General features: G+C 36.6%; 1 protein-coding gene across 1 annotated transcript in view; it reads right to left on the bottom strand.

The window, feature by feature from the left end:
- COL4A5 (collagen type IV alpha 5 chain) overlaps nt 1-20,856 on the bottom strand; it is a 351,509-nt gene that overhangs the window by 126,367 nt on the left and 204,286 nt on the right. The window lies entirely within an intron of this gene.

The raw sequence follows: 20,856 nt of genomic DNA on the forward strand, positions 1-20,856 counted from the left end.
CCCATTAGCAATTATTCCCCATTTCCTTCTCCACTAGGCTTTGGCAACCACTAATGTATTTTCTGCCTCTCTATATTTGCCTATTCTAGACATTTCACATAAATGGAATCATGAAGTGGTTATTATTTGGCAATAATAATTTTGTGTCTTTTGTATCTTCTTTCACTTAGCATAACGGTTTCTGAAGTTCATCCATGTTGTAGCATACAACAGCACTTCATTCCTTTTTATTGCCAAATAATATTCCATTTATTGCCAAATAATATCCCATGAGTGGATAAACTACATCTTGTTTATCTATTCATCAGCTGTTGACCATTTGGGTTATTAATACTTTTTGGTTATTATAAATAGCATTGCCATGACCATTCATGTATAAGTTTTCTGTGTGCACGTATGTCTTCATCTCTCTTAGTGTATACCCACGAGTGGAATTGCTGGGTCATACAGTAGCTCTATGTTTAAATATGAAGCACTGTCAAACTGTTTTCCATAGTAGCTGTACTATTTTACATTCCCCCAGGAATGTATAAGGAATCCAATTCTCAACATCCTCACCAAAACTTGTTATTGTCTGTCTTTTTTTTTATAGTCATCCTAGCATCTGTGAAATAGTATTACACTGTGGATTTTTATTTGCATTTCCTTAATGACTGATGATATTGAACATGTTTTCATGAGTTTATTGTCTATCCAAAAGAATAGAAATGTCTATTCAAATCTTTACTTTTTAAAAGTGGATTGTTTGCCTTCTTATTGAGTTGTTAGAGTTCCTCATATATTAATTAGATTAACTGACCCAAGCTGCACCTTTACCTATATATTCATTAGATTAGCCATCCCAAGGTAACCTATTACCTATCCAAAGATCATGAAGATTTGCTCATTTTTGTCATTTTAGCTCTTACATTTAGGTCAGTGATTCATTTTGAACTGATTTTTGTATATGACATGAGGCAATCTTCTTTTGTGTATAGACCTCAGCATGATTTGATGAAAAAGACTATTCTTTGTGAAAATCAATTGACCGAAAAAAATGTATAGGTTTATTTCTGGACTCCCAAATATTATGTATCTATCCTTGTGCTGGTATCACACTCGTTTGATTACTGTAGCTTTGTATAAGTTTTGAAATCCAGAAAAGTGAGTCCTCCAACTTTGTTCTTTTTTCAAGATTATTTTGGCTTTTCTGCGTCCTTGCATTTCTATATTAATTTTAGGATCTGTTTGTCAATTTCAGCCTAAAAAAGCTTAGCTTTTTAGCGGGATTACATTGAATCCGTAGTATGATTAGATTTTAAGAAGGATTAATGGATGTTAGACCCATTAAGTGACGTTTTAAAAAGTTACAGAGCCATATAGTTCCAGAGTCACTGAATTTAAGAGCAGTTGAAACCTCAGATACCATCAAATCTAGCCATGTCATTTTACATCTACTATGCATAGACTGTTTTTATGATTTACAAAGTGTTTTTCTGTTATTTCAGCAGTCTTACAATAACCCTGTGAATTAATTAAGTAATGGAAGTGCAAGGGTTAAGTGACTTACCCAACATCATATGGACAGACCCAGGACATCTGTTTACTGATTCCCCATCCAGGATTTTCACTATCCTACATTAATTATGCTTTTTTGGCTAACAAGGATACCCACTTATAAAATGTGTCATTGTAAGAGACTGATCATCTGACTCTTCACAACTAACCCTAGTTTTTAACTCACTAATTCAGAAAAATTTCTCTTATACTTGGTATACTCCAGTAACATAATTATGTTTCTGAGAACTTTTTTTTCCCTTCTCCTTTATAATTCAGGCACTCCTCACTTTGCATAGTAGGGTGAGACCATAAAAACAACCATGCAAAATAATCTTAATAGTAAATGAGAAAGATTATGATGGTTCTGTAACCTATAAACATTTTGTCAAAATATTAAAAACTTACTACTTTCAGTATTCCTGTATAGGAAAATGTAAAAAATAGTAAAACTAATATTTATAGTACATTGTAATTCAAAATATTAGAAACACTGAAAATTAAAGCATTTTATTTTTCATAAAAACCTCACTGAGAGTAGTTTGAATAGTGTTTTCCTTCTTGTCATATAATTTAAAATATGGCGTAAGCATCTTTTCTATGCCTTGGCATAGATACTGTCATATTCCTTTCTAATTTTGGATCAGCTTCCCACATTTTATTCTTTGCATTTTCATTCTCATGAAATATCTTCACGAGTTCTATTAATGTGAAGTTTTTTGCTGGCTTCACTTTCTATGTGACATCTTCATCCTTTTTATCACAGCTACTTTTCTCATTTACATCAGAAAATTTGTCTTAAGTTCCTTGGCTGCAGATCTAAAGTCTCTCACACGATGGCAGTGTCAATATTCCTATGATCAGCTATTTCATCTATAACTCTATTTATAGTTAGATTTGAATCTCATTTCCAATGTTATTACTTTTCATTTCTTTGCTGACTTTCATCTTCATTGGCCAATTCCCCATTTTGTTACCAATTTTTGTAAAACATCATGTTGGATTATCACTACAAGACAAGGAGGCAACACAAGTATGTGCTTTGCTGTCTGAGAAGTGAATAACAGATGCACAGTGACTAATCAATGACAGATTTTGAAAGAAGTGACATGATTTTTCACTGATCATGATGCACATCTGATATTTATGTAGTGATTTGTTGCTTGAAGAGCTAATGGACCATGGTAATTGGAATTTGAACTGTGTTTTTGGAGGCCATGTATTATATATCATGGTAAGTGAAATTTTTGCATATCAGAACCGTAAGGACTACCCATACCTAGTGGAACTAAGCTATAAAATCTTACTTTTTTAAACATGTCACCATTCTAAGATATAACAATGTCACCGGAAAGGTACAACAGGCTATTTTACATGCATTAGTTCCTCGTTTTATTATCTCTGCAAGTTTACAAATTTGGTGTAGAATTTGTTTATTGAAATACACTTGTAGTCCATGTACATAAACTAAAATACAGGTTCCTAGATGAAGAGTTAAATATACCTTAAGCATTTGTCAACTGAAACACATTGAAAATATTTCTCTGCTGCCATACTTTATAATTTCAGAGATGAGCTATTAATTTTGGTCCTATCACATAAGAATGGAGTGTGTAAAAACAGGGTTGGCCCAACTAGATATTTATTTAGAGAAATAAAAGTTCCTTACTTCACACAACATATAAAAAATTCAAATAGATTGAAGATGTAAACATAAAGAATAAAACCATGAGAGTACTGGAAGAAAATCAAAAGGTCTATTTTTATAATTTTAGGATGTGGAAGCCTTTTAAAGACAAGTGCAAGCTAAAAAAAAAAAAAAAAACTCTAAAATCTTCCTTAACCTCTTCTCTCATCCTCCCCCTCAACTGATAAACTTATTTCTTAATTCAGCAAGAAAATAGAAGCAATCAGAAAATAATTTCCACAGACTTCCACCACCATATCTGACTAACCTACCTCGAATCTGTACCACATACTCTATCTTCTCTGTACTATGGATGAACTGTTCATCCACATCTTCCACCCACTATCATTCTATTTCCTTGTTAGCTTTTACAGCAAAACTTGAAACACTGCCCCTAATTCCTTTACTCCTGAGCTCGCTTGCACCTGTTCCATTCAGGCCTTACCTACACCATTACACAAAATTACAGTGGTCTATTTTGCTACTCACTCCCTTCTTGAAAACACTTTCTTCTTTTGGCTTCTAGGATTCCGCACACTTCTGGTTTTCCTTGCACCTCTCTGACTGCTTCTTCTCAACTTTCCTTTGCGGATTCTTTATCTACTCTCTGATCTCTTAACACTAGAGTTCTTCATGGGTCAGTTCTTGGTCTTATTTTCTTTCCTCTCTACACTCACTCCCTTTGGCTTGACTTGGAAAATATATGTAAAATCTGACTACTTCTTACCATTTCCACTGCTGCCACCTTGATCCAAGGTATCAATATTAGTAGCTGGTATTATTCAAATAGTTTCATAACTGATCTCCCTGCTCTCAACCTTGTTCTTCCATGATGTTTCCAAAACAGCAGCTGTGGTATTTTTTTTTTTTTTTGGTATGCTATATAGTGGAGACCACTATAGCCTTTTTCCATGTGATTTTCCCATTATTGCAGCACCATTTGTTGATTTTTTTTTTAGTGGGGAGGAGTTCATGGGCAGTTGTCGTATTTTAAGTTCAATCATATTACTCCTTCCAAGCGCTCCTTATTTTACTTGGGAATAAAAGCCCTCAAAATGACCTGCAAGGCCCTAGATGATCTGGCCTCCATTACCAATTGGACCTCATCTCCTATTTAGTTTCACCTCATTCACTTTGCTTAATCCATTTACGTTCCTCAAACCTGTTGGTTATGTGTATGCCTCAAGATCCTTGCATGACTCACTCCCTTACTGCACTGAGGTCATTGCTCAATTGTTATTTCAAAATGTAACAACTCCAAGAAATTCCTGTCTCCAATCATTATCTTCCTTTTTGCCATTACATTCATCACCTTCTAACATGCTTTAATTATTTATTTTGTTTATTCTTTGCCTTGTAACTAGATGAAAGCTCCAAGCAGTCAGGGATTTATGCTTATTTGATTCATGCTGTATCTCCAGCACCTGGAATAGTATCTGGCACATTGTACACACTCAATAGATACCTTTAATGAATAACAAAATTCAATTGTAAAAATTAAACTCTATATGATGAAATGCACAATAAACAACATGATAAGACAAACAATTGGCTGAGAGAAAATATTTGCAACATGTGTAATAGATAATGGATGTATAATCACTCTTTATAAAGTACTTTTATAATCAGTAAGAAAAGATTAAAAGCCCTCATAATATGAGACAAAGTATAAATAGACAATTGCAGAAGAGATATACACACATCAAATCTCACTCGTACTCAATTTTCCTGTACTCAGGAAAATTTGAATTTAAATAATAATGATATACTACTTTTCACCCATTAAAATGGCAAAAATGTTAAGATTGATAATATTCAGCATTTATAAAAATGAGGAGGAAGTAGGAAATCTCTTACACCAATCATGAGTGTACAAAGTGGCAGAGTCATTTAACAGACAAATTTGGCAGTAACTATTAATATTAAAAAGGCACAATATGCTTTATTCCACCAACTATACTCAGAATCTATCTATGGAAATATTTGTCAAGGAATCTGTAGTAGTTAGGTTCACGTGTCAACTTGGCCAGGTGATGGGGCCCAGCTGTTCTGTTGCTATGAACTTAAATAATCAACATGTGAATTTCATCTATGACTGATTACAACTCCTGTCGGCTAAGGGGCATGCCTTCTGAAATGAGTGAGCATAAAACCGAGAGGTTAGAAGAGAGAGAAGCAGCGCAGCAGCCCAGCACACTGCAGCTTAGCTCTCAGAGCCTGCTCAGACCCAGATGTTTGGAGATGCAGAAAGGAAACACCCTAGGGAAAGCCATTTGAACCCAGAAGCCAGGAGAAAAGGCCAGCAGATATTGCTGTCATGTGACAGAGAAAGCCAGAGGAAATCCAGCTGGCTATGAAGAACTGTAAATTTGTAACTAGAGAAATCTCCTTTATAAAAGCCAGTCTATTTCTGGTGTCTGGTATTCCAGCAGCCTTAGAAAACTAAAAAAGAATCTTAGTGTGTGTGTGTGTTGTATATATATATATTATATATATGTATATATATTATATGTATGTATATATGTATATTGTATGTATAATCTTCAGTGCAACATGTTTGTAACCACAAAATAAAGAAATATCTTCATTATTCATTGATAGCTTAAATTATTTAAAATATTCTGTAATTTAAAATACTATGTATTTTTTAATATTTTATTCTTCTTTTTTTTTCTTCCTCTTCCTCTTTGTGGAAAAAATGGAAATGTCCTCACATAGATTATGAGTGAACTTTGTGATTATAACAGGAACCACTGATTGTTACTTAGGATGTATTGCATCATGTGTGAATAAAACTCTTTAAAAAATACACAGAAAGATACAAGTGCTGGAGAAAATGTGATTTTACTATCACTATCAACAGTGATTCCCTATCACTGTTGATAGGGAAGTAGAGTGGTGGTTCTGCAGGAGACTAGGGGTGGGGTTGCCATATGATCCTGAAACCCCATGGCTGGGTATATACCTGGAGGAGCTGAGTGTGAGGACCCGAGTGTACATTTGCACACTGGTGTTTATGGCAGCAGTATTTGAGATTCCCAATGGGTGGAGGGGGCTTTAAAGGGGAAAATGACTGAGGGAAGGAAGACGAAACTGTGGTGTATATATACAATGGACTACTGCGTGCTGCAAGAACGAATGAAGTTGTGAGGCATGCAACTAGGTGAATGGACCTCAGGACAGTATGTTGAGTGAAATAAGCCAGAAATGCAAAGACAGACATTATAACGCCTCACTCATATGGAGTAATTATATTGTTTAAATTCTGAGAATTGAATCCAAAAATATGTTTTTCAGGGCAAGTCTTATTGTAAAGTTTCCTAGATTTTAAGCTCTTATAGCAGTCACATCTATTCCTGAGTTGTAATATTTATTTCTAAATTCTGAGACGCTGAGCTCTTTGTGTATAACCTGGTCATTCCCTGGAACTTTGGGAATCTGCGTGACACCTGAGACTCAGAGTTTTACTGTTATGAAAGTCAGCATTACCCCATACAGCAACTGTTTAAAAAGCTGAAAAAGAGATTAGACTTCAATTAGGACAGGAATGAAGCAGATCTGGTTAGGACTTAGGTAAATCAGACTAGAGGGTTAAGGATGATATTGACTGTGTTTTAAAACTTCAACTTCTGTGTGAGATCAAAGGAAGAGATATTGATTTGGTGCAAAATTTTTATTTTTAAATTATATCTAATTTAACTTGCATGGTCAATTTATTCAAACATCATATTACATGGAACTTTGAATAGGGAGTGAGATCTTGTTGGTTTGTACAGGTTAATATGATGTCCCGATACATCCCAAAGTAATTTGGGGAGAGGATAAAAAAGCATTTGCAAAGTTCCCTTGAATGACAGGGGGAAAATGTGGAAATAGTAAACTTCTCCACTAGGGGAATTCCTAATATTCTCACAAGGAGTATGGACTAACAATTTAATAAGCTGAGCCCTCGATCTTGGAATCAAAATTTACTCCTTCAAAGAAAAGCTAAGCCTACTTATAATGATGCCTAAGAGACAGCCCCAGAGAACCTCTTTTGTTGCTCAGGTGTGACCTCTTTCTCTAAGCCAATTCAGCAGGTGAACTCATTGCCCTCTACCCTACGTGGGACATGACTCCCAGGGGTGTAAATCTCCCTGGCAACGTGGGACAGTGACTCTGGGGGATGAGTCTGGTCCAGGCATTGTAGGATTGAGAAAGCCTTCTTGATCAAAAGGGGAAGAGAAATGAAATAAAATAAAATTTCAGTGGCTGAGAGATTTCAAACAGAGTCAGAAGGTCATTCCAGAAGTTTTCTTATGTGTTATATATATATTCCTTTTTAGTTTATGGTTTATTAGAGTGGCTAGATGGAAATACCTGAAATTGTTGAGCTATGTTCCAGTAGCCTAGATTATTGGAGAAGACTGTATAACTATATAGCTTTTATAGTGTGACCATGTGATTGTGAAAACCTTGTGACTGACACTCCTGTTATCTAATTGTATGGATAGATGAGTAAAAAAATAAGGACAATAAATAAATAAATAATAGGGGGGATAAGGGGTATGGATGTTTTTGTTCGTTTTCATTTTAATTTTTATTCTTATATGTGTGCTTTTTGTCTTTGGCATAATGAAAATGTCCAAAAACTGACTGTGATGATGAATGTACAACTATATAATGATACTGTGAACCACTGATTGTACACTTTAGATGACTATATGATATGTGACTATATCTCAATAAAATTGCCTTAAAAAAACAAAATGAAAATGTTCTCTTAGTAGTTTGTTGGGCAGTTTTTCAAGAATTAAAAGTTTGAGTTTGCCAAGCGCTTTTTCTATATCTATCAATAGGATCATATGGCTATTTTTAGTGTTTTACTATTGTGAATTACAATCACTGATTTTCAATATTAAACTGACTTTTTATCCTGGATAAAAAAATACTATGTAGTTATGGAAAAGAATGAGGCATATATTTATGCATTGATAAATTTTTCCAAGATTTATTAAGTGATAATCGGTAGGTATGTAATAGATGTACAGTATGATTTCATGTGTATAAATAAAAAAATACCCAAACACACTTAAATTTGGAAGATGCAGCATCATTTCATTTATCAATATATGAAGAAAAATGCTTCCAATTATAATTATAACATGCTTTTGATTGCAAGATGCACCCCAATTTCAGAGATTTCAAATGTAAACAAGTTGAATCAAAACTGATGAACTATCATATAAACATGCATATACATGCAGAAAAAGCCTTTTTCAGAAGAGTTCATGAGAAACTGCTGAAAGTGGTTACTTTGGAGAAGAACTGATGATTTATGGTATGTCATTTTGTGAAAAGAAGACTTTCTATTTTACACCTTTTCACATGAGCTGCATTAATTCAGGTGTTACTATTATTATAAGAGTTTTAAAAGATGCAAATTAAAATGCATATTTTTGACCTAGCAATTTCCCTTTTTGTAATCTACATAATACTAATTGCTCATACATATGAGGATGCTGATAGTAGTATTATTTCCAATAGCAATGGAATATCATACAGCCACTAAAACAATGGGATTAGGTCTATATGTATAGTGACAAATAAAATTTTCTAAAATACGTTGACAAAAGAAAGATGAAAAGATAGAAGTGATAAGAGCTATGTATAGAACAGTATGTATATTATGGTTTTACATATATGTAATATATAGAAAGCACAGAAAATTCTGGGTGCATAAACATACATGTAAAGATTAAGGGACCAAAGTTACACACAAACTTCTATAATCAGTGGATCCCATGATAAAGGGAATGAGATAAAAAGAATGTGACATAAAGGACATTTTCACTTTTATTCTTTATGTGTTTATATTACTACTTTTTAAAATAAAACGTGTTATATATTACTGATAGAATTTAATAGAAAAGAAAATAGTAAAAGTCACTTAAATAAACTTTACACAGACTTCCTGGAAGATGGCGGCTTAGTAAGACGCGCGGATCTTAGTTTCTTCTCCAGGACACCTACTAGGGGAGTAGAAACGATACAGAAAGCGCCCAAAGCCACAACAGAGATAAAAAAGACAGCGTACCCCATCCTGGAACGGCTGGCTGGCTGAGAGAAGCAGCTCGGGTGAGATCGCCGAGGCGCGCGGGCCTTACCGGGCGGGGTGGCAAGCGGCCGGAGTTACTCCCTTCCCCCTTCCCGGGCCGGCTGGGAGAATTGGAGAGGCGGTCCCCTGAAACAAAGACGGCTGGTGCCCATACCATGCGCAGCCCCCGGACCAACTGAGAGAATTGGATCGGAAACCCCCAGGCCGCAGAGAATGGTGACGGGTGGGGGAGGCCCCTTCCAAACCCGTGACTCCCGGGGAACGTGCACTCTCTCAGGCGGGCCGCTGCCGCTGGCGCCCTCCCGCCACGCTTGTTGCCCAGGGCCGACTAGGAAATTCGGACGGGCTCTTTCCCTGGCTGCGGCGACCAGCAACCCTCCCTGCATTCGGACCCCGGGCCAGCTCAAGCCGTTTCGGCTAGCGAACCCCCAGGACGGCGAGAGTTTTCCAAAGTTTAAGGTCCCACAGCACCTTTTACTGGTGGGACCCGCAGACAAACGGGTGCCACGAGCGCCACCTACTGGGCAGGATAAGAAAAACAGAACCCAGAGATTTCACAGAAAAATATTACAACCTTGCTGGGTCCAACACCAAGAGAAATCTGAATAAATGCCCAGACGCCAGCAGCAGAAGATAACTGTCCACGCTCAAAAGATTGAGAATATGGCTCAGTCAAAGGAACAAACCAATAGCTCAAATGAGACACAAGAGCTGAGACAACTAATGCTGAATATACGAACAGAAATGGAAAACCTCTTCAAAAATGAAATCGATAAATTGAGGGAGGACATGAAGAAGACATGGGCTGAACATAAAGAAGAAATAGAAAAACTGAAAAAACAAATCGCAGAACTTATGGAAGTGAAGGATAAAGTAGCAAACATAGAAAAAATAATGGATAGCTACAATGATAGATTTAAAGAGACAGAAGATAGAATTAGTGATTTGGAGGATGGAACATCTGAATTCCAAAAAGAAACAGAAACTATAGGGAAAAGAATGGAAAAATTTGAACAGGGTATCAGGGAACTCAAGGACAATATGAACCGCACAAATATACGTGTTGTGGGTGTCCCAGAAGGAGAAGAGAAGGGAAAAGGAGGAGAAAAACTAATGGAAGAAATTATCACTGAAAATTTCCCAACTCTTATGAAAGACCTAAAATTACAGATCCAAGAAGTGCAGCGCACCCCAAAGAGATTAGACCCAAATAGGCGTTCTCCAAGACACTTACTAGTTAGAATGTCAGAGGTCAAAGAGAAAGAGAAGATCTTGAAAGCAGCAAGAGAAAAACAATCCATTACATACAAGGGAAACCCAATAAGATTTTGTGTAGATTTCTCAGCAGAAACCATGGAAGCTAGAAGACAGTGGGATGATATATTTAAAATACTAAAAGAGAAAAACTGCCAACCAAGACTCCTATATCCAGCAAAATTATCCTTCAAAAATGAGGGAGAAATTAAAACATTCTCAGACAAAAAGTCACTGAAAGAATTTGTGACCAAGAGACCAGCTCTGCAAGAAATACTAAAGGGAGCACTAGAGTCAGATACAAAAAGACAGAAGAGAGAGATATGGAAAAGAGTGTAGAAAGAAGGAAAATCAGATATGATATATATAATACAAAAGGCAAAATGTTAGAGGAAAATATTATCCAAACAGTAATAACACTAAATGTCAATGGACTGAATTCCCCAATCAAAAGACATAGATTGGCAGAATGGATTAAAAAACAGGATCCTTCTATATGCTGTCTACAGGAAACACATCTTAGACCCAAAGATAAACATAGGTTGAAAGTGAAAGGTTGGGAAAAGATATTTCATGCAAATAACAACCAGAAAAGAGCAGGAGTGGCTATACTAATATCCAACAAATTAGACTTCAAATGTAAAACAGTTAAAAGAGACAAAGAAGGACACTATATATTAATAAAAGGAACAATTAAACAAGAAGACATAACAATCATAAATATTTACGCACCGAATCAGAATGCCCCAAAATACGTGAGGAATATACTGCAAACATTGAAAAGGGAAATAGACTCATATACCATAATAGTTGGAGACTTCAACTCACCACTCTCATCAAGGGACAGAACATCTAGACAGAGGATCAACAAAGAAATAGAGAATCTGAATATTACTATAAATGAACTAGACTTAATAGACATTTATAGGACATTACATCCCACAACAGCAGGATACACCTTTTTCTCAAGTGCTCATGGATCATTCTCAAAGATAGACCATATGCTGGGTCACAAAGCAAGTCTTAACAAATTTAAAAAGATTGAAATCTTACACAACACTTTCTCGGACCATAAAGGAATGATGTTGGAAATCAATAATAGGCAGAGTGCCAGAAAATTCACAAATACGTGGAGGCTCAACAACACACTCCTAAACAACGACTGGGTCAAAGAAGAAATTGCAAGGGAAATTAGCAAATACCTCGAGGCGAATGAAAATGAAAACACAACATATCAAAACTTATGGGACGCAGCAAAGGCAGTGCTAAGAGGGAAATTTATTGCTCTAAATGCCTATATCAGAAAAGAAGAAAAGGCAAAAATTCAGGAATTAACTATCCATTTGGAAGAACTGGAGAAAGAACAGCAAGCTAACCCCAAAGCAAGCAAAAGGAAAGAAATAACAAAGATTAGAGCACAAATAAATGAAATTGAAAACATGAAAACAATAGAGAATATCAATAAGGCCAGAAGTTGGTTCTATGAGAAAATCAATAAGATTGATGGGCCCTTAGCAAGATTGACAAAAAGAAGAAGAGAGAGGATGCAAATAAATAAGATCAGAAATGGAAGAGGAGACATAACTACTGACCTCACAGAAATAAAGGAGGTAATAACAGGATACTATGAACAACTTTACGCTAATAAATACAACAATTTAGAGGAAATGGACGGGTTCCTGGAAAGACATGAACAACCAACTTTGACTCAAGAAGACATAGATGACCTCAACAAACCAATCACAAGTAAAGAAATTGAATTAGTCATTCAAAAGCTTCCTAAAAAGAAAAGTCCAGGACCAGATGGCTTCACATGTGAATTCTACCAAACGTTCCAGAAAGAATTAGTACCAATTCTCTTCAAACTCTTCAAAAAAATCGAAGTGGAGGGAAAACTACCTAATTCATTCTATGAAGCCAACATCACCCTCATACCAAAACCAGGCAAAGATATTACAAAAAAAGAAAACTACAGACCAATCTCTCTAATGAATACAGATGCAAAAATCCTCAATAAAATTCTAGCAAATCGTATCCAACAGCACATTAAAAGAATTATACATCATGACCAAGTAGGATTCATCCCAGGTATGCAAGGATGGTTCAACATAAGAAAATCAATTAATGTAATACACCATATCAACAAATCAAAGCAGAAAAATCACATGATCATCTCAATTGATGCAGAGAAGGCATTCGACAAGATTCAACATCCTTTCCTGTTGAAAACACTTCAAAAGATAGGAATACAAGGGAACTTCCTTAAAATGATAGAGGGAATATATGAAAAACCCACAGCTAATATCATCCTCAATGGGGAAAAATTGAAAACTTTTCCCCTAAGATCAGGAACAAGACAAGGATGTCCACTATCACCACTATTATTCAACATTGTGTTGGAGGTTCTAGCCAGAGCAATTAGACAAGAAAAAGAAATACAAGGCATCAAAATTGGAAAGGAAGAAGTAAAACTATCACTGTTTGCAGACGATATGATACTATACGTCGAAAACCCGGAAAAATCCACAACAAAACTACTAGAGCTAATAAATGAGTACAGCAAAGTAGCAGGTTACAAGATCAACATTCAAAAATCTGTAGCATTTCTATACACTAGTAATGAACAAGCTGAGGGGGAAATCAAGAAACGAATCCCATTTACAATTGCAACTAAAAGAATAAAATACCTAGGAATAAATTTAACTAAAGAGACAAAAAACCTATATAAAGAAAACTACAAAAAACTGCTAAAAGAAATCACAGAAGACCTAAATAGATGGAAGGGCATACCGTGTTCATGGATTGGAAGACTAAATATAGTTAAGATGTCAATCCTACCTAAATTGATTTACAGATTCAATGCAATACCAATCAAAATCCCAACAACTTATTTTTCAGAAATAGAAAAACCAATAAGCAAATTTATCTGGAAGGGCAGGGTGCCCCGAATTGCTAAAAACATCTTGAGGAAAAAAAACGAAGCTGGAGGTCTCGCGCTGCCTGACTTTAAGGCATATTATGAAGCCACAGTGGTCAAAACAGCATGGTATTGGCATAAAGATAGATATATCGACCAATGGAATCGAATAGAGTGCTCAGATATAGACCCTCTCATCTATGGACATTTGATCTTTGATAAGGCAGTCAAGCCAACTCACCTGGGACAGAGCAGTCTCTTCAATAAATGGTGCCTAGAGAACTGGATATCCATATGCAAAAGAATGAAAGAAGACCCATCTCTCACACCCTATACAAAAGTTAACTCAAAATGGATCAAAGATCTAAACATTAGGTCTAAGACCATAAAACAGTTAGAGGAAAATGTTGGGAGATATCTTATGGATCTTACAACTGGAGGCGGTTTTATGGACCTTAAACCTAAAGCAAGAGCACTGAAGAAGGAAATAAATAAATGGGAACTCCTCAAAATTAAACACTTTTGTGCATCAAAGAACTTCATCAAGAAAGTAGAAAGACAGCCTTCACGATGGGAGACAATATTTGGAAATGATATATCAGACAAAGGTCTAGTATCCAGAATTTATAAAGAGATTGTTCATCTCAACAACAAAAAGACAGCCAACCCAATTACAAAATGGGAAAAAGACTTGAACAGACACCTCTCAGAAGAGGAAATACGGATGGCCAAGAGGCACATGAAGAGATGCTCAATGTCCCTGGCCATTAGAGAAATGCAAATCAAAACCACAATGAGATATCATCTCACACCCACCAGAATGGCCATTATCAACAAAACAGAAAATGACAAATGCTGGAGAGGATGCGGAGAAAGAGGCACACTTATCCACTGTTGGTGGGAATGTCAAAGGGTGCAACCACTGTGGAAGGCAGTTTGGCGGTTCCTCAAAAAGCTGAATATAGAATTGCCATACGACCCAGCAATACCATTGCTAGGTATCTACTCAAAGGACTTAAGGGCAAAGACACAAACGGACATTTGCACACCAATGTTTATAGCAGCATTATTTACAATTGCAAAGAGATGGAAACAGCCAAAATCTCCATCAACAGAAGAGTGGCTAAACAAACTGTGGTATATACATACGATGGAATATTATGCAGCTTTAAGACAAGATAAACTTATGAACCATGTAATAACATGGATGGACCTAGAGAATATTATGCTGAGTGAATCCAGCCAAAAACTAAAGGACAAATACTGTATGGTCCCACTGATGTGAACGGACATTCGAGAATAAACTTGAAATATGTCATTGGTAACAGAGTTCAGCAGGAGTTAGAAACAGGGTAAGACAATGGGTAATTGAAGCTGAAGGGATACAGACTGTGCAACAGGACTAGATACAAAAACTCAAAAATGGACAGCACAATAATACCTAATTGTAAAGTAATCATGTTAAAACACTGAATGAAGCTGCATCTGAGCTATAGGTTTTTGTTTTGATTTTACTATTATTACTTTTATTTTTTTCTCTATATTAACATTCTATATCTTTTTCGGTTATGTTGCTAGTTCTTCTAAACCAATGCAAATGTACTAAGAAATGATGATCATGCATCTATGTGATGATGTTAAGAATTAATGATTGCATGTGTAGAATGGTATGATCTCTAAATGTTGGGTTAATTTCTTTTTTTCCGTTAATTAAAAAAAAAAAAAAAAGAGAAAGGATAATTGGAGATGAAGGGATACAGACTGTACAACGGGACTGGATATAAAAACTCAGAAATGGACAGCACAATACTACCCAATTGTAATGCAATTATGTTAAAACACTGAATGAAGCTGCATGTGAGGTATAGGTTTTTTGTTTTTGTTTTTTTTGTTTTTTTTCTTTCTATTATTGTTTTAATTCTTATTCTGTTGTCTTTTTATTTCTTTTTCTAAATCGATGCAAATGTACTAAGAAATGATGAATATGCAACTATGTGATGTTATTAAGAATTACTGATTGTACATTTAGATTGGAATGATTTCTAATTGTTTTGTTAATTCTTTTTTTAATTAATAAAAAAAAAAGATAAAAAAAAAAAATAAACTTTACATTGTTAATCTCCAGTCAATATGTCCAAACTTCTCCTGCTTATCTTACAGTAAGTTGATCAACTGGACCATCAAACTATAGTCTCTTTGGGTACTATTAAAAGGAAATTGTTGGAGGTGTGGCAAGAAGGTGGCTAAGTGAGGTGTGGAATTTAGTTCATCCTCCAGAGCAACTGCTGGGGCCACAACTGTGACCAGACAGACAGCGTACATCTGCTGAGACCCCAAATGGAAAAGTAAGTCTCTCAAGCCACAGAAGCAGGCACCCTTCCAACATGGACACAGCAGGCTGGTTCACCATGGGAAAGAAAACAGACTTTACTAGCAGCAAGGGCTTAGCTCAACCAAGCTCCAGTTGTGAAATTAACAAATTCTGACAAATGAAGATAGGCCCTCATCACAAATAAACCTGGAATCAACACTAAAGGTTCTAGGAGTTTTGTCCCTGCAAAGAGGGGGCTGGGCTGATGGAAAACAAAATCAAAAACAAAAAAAGGCCAGAGGCTTTCTGAGTCTGACAGCACAAAATACTGGAAAAGGGCTGGATCCCCCTAAAAGCTGCACACATTGTTGGAGATAGAGAGAGCCATGAACCAATTTAAGCTCTTCATTGACAAATCTGAGGAACAGGGGACTGGCTCTTAAAGGGCTTCTTTTTTTTTTTTTTTTTTTTTTTTTTGCTATTTTTATGCTCCTTAATAGCCCATTAGATAGAACTGTGAGCCCTCTCAGACTCCAGCACTGCCCCAAGCAAGGGCAGAATTAAGCTTGTCTGAGAGACCAGAGTAACTAGTCAGGTGAAAGGAATTAATTCCCTAAAGTGCATATTCTTCCCAACAGAAAAGTAGGGCCCAGCTTAACTGGAATCCTTCCTTCAAGGAATTCAGGCCCCAGGGACAGGAAAACTAAAGCAATTGAAGCCATCATATTACCTCACCTCTGTCTCAACCATGCCCCCAGCAGGGAGAATCTGCTGAACTTAAGGGCACCACACCACTTTACGCTGGTGGGAAGCCACAGGCAGACAAGTGCCACATGAGATACAGGAGCTGAAACCACTAATTCAGGATGTTCAAACAGACATGGAAAATTTCAACATAAATCAAATGAATGAATTGGGGAAGATATAAAGAAGACATTGGATGAACAAAAAGAAGAAAGTGAAAATATGAAACAATAAACCACAAAAATTATGACAGCATTCTACAACTTCTCTATCAAGCTCCTCACAACTCTTCCAGAATCTTCCCCCTATCCATTTAAAAAGCCGTTCCAACATGTTTGGTATTTGCAAACCATAGTACCAAAATCTCAGGACCAAAATCGGTTCTAGTTTGCTAGCTGCCAGAATGCAATACACCAGAAACAGAATGTGGAATTTAATAAGTTGCTAGTTTACAGTTCTAAGGCCAAAAAAAAAAAAGTCCCAATTAAAATGTCCAATCAAAGGCATCCAGGGAAAGATACCCTGATTCAAGAAGGTCATTGAAGTTCAGGGTTTCTCTCTCAAGTGACAAGGCACATGGTGAACACAGTCAGGGTTTCTCTCTCATCTGGAAAGGCACGTGGTGAACACGGTATCATCTGTTAGCTTTCTCTCCCGGCTTCCTGTTTTATGAAGCTCCCCGGGAGGCGTTTTCCTTCTTCATCTCCAGTGGTCGCTGACTGGTAGACTCTGCTTCCCATGGCTACATCATTCTGCTCTCTCAGAATCTCTCACTTTCTCCCAAATGTTTTCTCTTTTATAGGATTCCAGTAAATTAATCAAGACCCACCCAAATGGGTGGAGACATGCCTTCACTTAATCCAGTTTAACAACCACTCTTGAGTAAATCACATCTCCAGGGAGATGATCTAATTATAGTTTCAAACATACAGTACTGAATCGGGATTAGAAGAAATGGCTGCTTTTAAAAAATTGGATTAGAACTAAAACATGGCTTTTCTAGGGTATATACATCTTTTCAAACCAGCACAGTCCCCTTCTGGAACTGGGGAGAAAGGAGAAGATATTCAACTTCTCCATTTGGAGAATTTTTTATATTCTTGCAAGCAGTGGGGACAACCAAATCAATAGGCTGAGCCCTTGATCTTGGGATTTGCCCCGATGAAATTTATTCCTGCAAAGGATAGCAAAGCATACTTAAAATTAGGTGTAAGAGTCACTCCCAGAAAACCTCCTCTGTCGCTCAGATGTGACGTCTCTCTGTAAACCAACTCAGCAGGTGAACTCACTGCCCTCCCCCCTATGAGGGACATGACTCACAGGGGTGTAAATTTCCCTGGAAACATGGGTCAGAACTCCCAGAGTGAGCCAGAACCCAGCATCAAGGGGTTGAGAAAGGTTTCTTGATTAAAGTACATGAAGCAAACACTGACAACACTGAAAGGAGAAATAAGCACCTTGTGCTGGTTTGAAATGATGTATGTACCCTAGAAAAGCCATGTTTTAATCCTAATCCCATTTTGTAAAGGCAGCCATTTCTTCTAATCCCTATTCAGTACTGTATGTTGGAAACTATAATTAGATCATCTCCCTGGAGATGTGATTTACTCAAGAGTGGTTGCTAAACTGGATTAAGTGAAGGTGCGTCTCCACCCATTTGGGTGGGTCTTGATTAATTTACTGGAATCCTATAAAAGAGAAAACATTTTAGAAAAAGAGAGATTCAGACAGAACAGAGCAGAATGACATAGCCACGAGAAGCAGAGTCCACCAGCCAGCGACCTTTGGAGATGAAGAAGGAAAATGCCTCCCGGGGAGCTTCATGAAACAGGAAGCCAGGAGAAGAAGCTAGCAGATGACGCCGTGTTTGCCATGTGCCCTTCCAGATGAGAGAGGAACCCTTACTGTGTTTACCGTGTGCCTTTCCAGATGAGAGAGAAACTCTGACTGTGTTTGCCATGTGCCCTTCCACTTGAGAGGGAAATCCTGAACTTCATCAGCCTTCTTGAATCAAGGTATCTTTCCCTAGATGCCTGTGATCGGACATTTCCATAGACTTTGTGTTCTAGTTTGTTAGCTGCTGGAATGCAATATACCAGGAATGGAATGGCTTTTCAAAAGGGGAATTTAATAAGTTGCTAGTTAACAGTTCTAAGGCTGAGAAAATGTCCCAATTAAAACAAGTCTATAGAAATGTCCAATCAAAGGCATCCAGGGAAAGATACCTTGATTCAAGAAGGCTGATGAAGTTCAGGGTTCTCTCTCAAGTGGAAAGGCACATGGTGAACATGGTCGGGATTTCTCTCTTGACTGGAAAGGTACATGGCAAACACAGTGTCATCTGCTAGCTTTCTCTCCTGGCTTCCAGTTTCATGAAGCTCCCTGGGAGGCATTTTCCTTCATCTTCAAAGGTCGCTGGCTCATGGACTCTCTGCTTTGTGGTGCTGCAGCATTCTCTGCACTCTCTGAATCTCCTTCATTCACCAAAATGTTTCCTCTTCTATAGGACTTCAGAAACTTATCAAGACCCACCCAAATGGGTGAAGACATGTCGTTACCTAATACGGTTTAACAACCACTCTTGATTAAATCACATCTCCAGGGAGATGATCTGATTATAGTTTCAGACATACAATATTGAATAGAGGGATTATTCTGCCTTTACGAAGTGGGTTTTGATTAAAACATGGCTTTTCTAGGATCCATACATCCTTTCAAACCAGCACAACTTGTTTAATTGGGACATTTTCTCGGCTTTATAACTGTACACTAGCAGCTTATTAAATTCCCCTTTTTAAATTCCCCATTCTGCTTCTGGTATATTGTATTCCAGCAGCTAGCAAACTAGAACACACCTCTACCTAATAGTTGGAGACTTCAATTCCCTGTTCTGATCAGTGGACAGAACATCTAGAGAGAGTATCAGTAAGAGATTATACAATAAATGAACTAGACTTAACAGACATTTACAGAACATTATACCCCACAATAGCAGGAAACACATTTTTCCCAAGTGCTCATGGATCATTTTCAAGGACAGACCATATGGTAGGTCACAATGCAAGTCTCAATAAATTTAAAAGGATTGAAATTATACAAAACATTTTCTTTGGTCATAAGCAAATGAAATTGGAAGTAAATAACAGGCAAGGGGCAGAAAATTCACAAATATATGGAAGCTAAACAATACACTCTTAAACAACCAGTGGGTCAAGGAAGAAATTTCAAGAGAAATCAGTAACTGTCTCGAGGCCAATGAAAATGAAAACACAACATATCAAAATTTACGGGATGTAGCAAAGGCAGTACTAAGAGGGATATTTATTACCTTAAATGCCTATATCCTCCCTCAACTTGTTGATTTGATTTTGATGAGATGTTCCACGTCTGTCTGAACATCCTGAATTAGTAGTTCAACTCCTGTGTCTCATTTGAATTACTGATTTGTTCCTTTGACTGGGCCATCTCTGATTTTCCTAGTATGACTTGTTATTTTTGGCTGATGTTAGGCATTTGATAGCCTTAATTAGTTTATCTGGAGATTGTTTTCACTCTTTTACCTAGGATTTTCTTACTGAATGGCTTTGTTCTCTACCTGTTCTTTGGCATTCAGTTCAACTTATTCTAGACCTCTGGCATGGGTTCTATTTAACTGATTAGAATTTTCCAGTTCTTGTTTTTCTAGACAAAGGGTAAAATAAATTAGGTAGATGGAAATACTAGTTGTCAATGAGATGGAGGGGTTAGGGGTATGGTATGTATGAGTGTTTTCTTCTTTATTTCTTTTTCTGGAGTGATGCAAATGTTCAAAAAATGATTATGGTGATGAATACACAACTATGTGATGATATTGTTGAGTCGTTGTTCATACACCATGTATGGAATGTAAGTGTGTGAAGATTTATCAATAAAAAGATTTAAAAAATAATATAATTGCAAATCTATTAACTGCTTAAGTTACTTTGTTTATACTTTTTCAAATTATTTAATAATAATATTATTAGGGCAAAGACCAACAACTCCATCACTAAAAAGGAAAGTCAAAACCAAGAAATAAGCTTTTGGTTTACTGAACCATCCTCAGAGATTAAGATAGGGGATAAAGAAAGAAACCAGAATTTTTCCCCCATTTTTTTGGACTGGCCACAAACCCTGAAAACTATCTTTAAAATTTAAGAGAAACAAGAAGGAACAAATCTAAACAAATAAAACCAGAATACACCATGTCATTCTATAATTTGTTTAATGAAGAAATAGGAATGAGCACAGTGTCAACGAAATGTCACAGCTGTATAGACAGATGCCTAGAA

This window comes from Tamandua tetradactyla, chromosome X (genome assembly GCF_023851605.1).
Source record: "Tamandua tetradactyla isolate mTamTet1 chromosome X, mTamTet1.pri, whole genome shotgun sequence".
NCBI classification, from domain to species: Eukaryota; Metazoa; Chordata; class Mammalia; order Pilosa; family Myrmecophagidae; genus Tamandua; species Tamandua tetradactyla.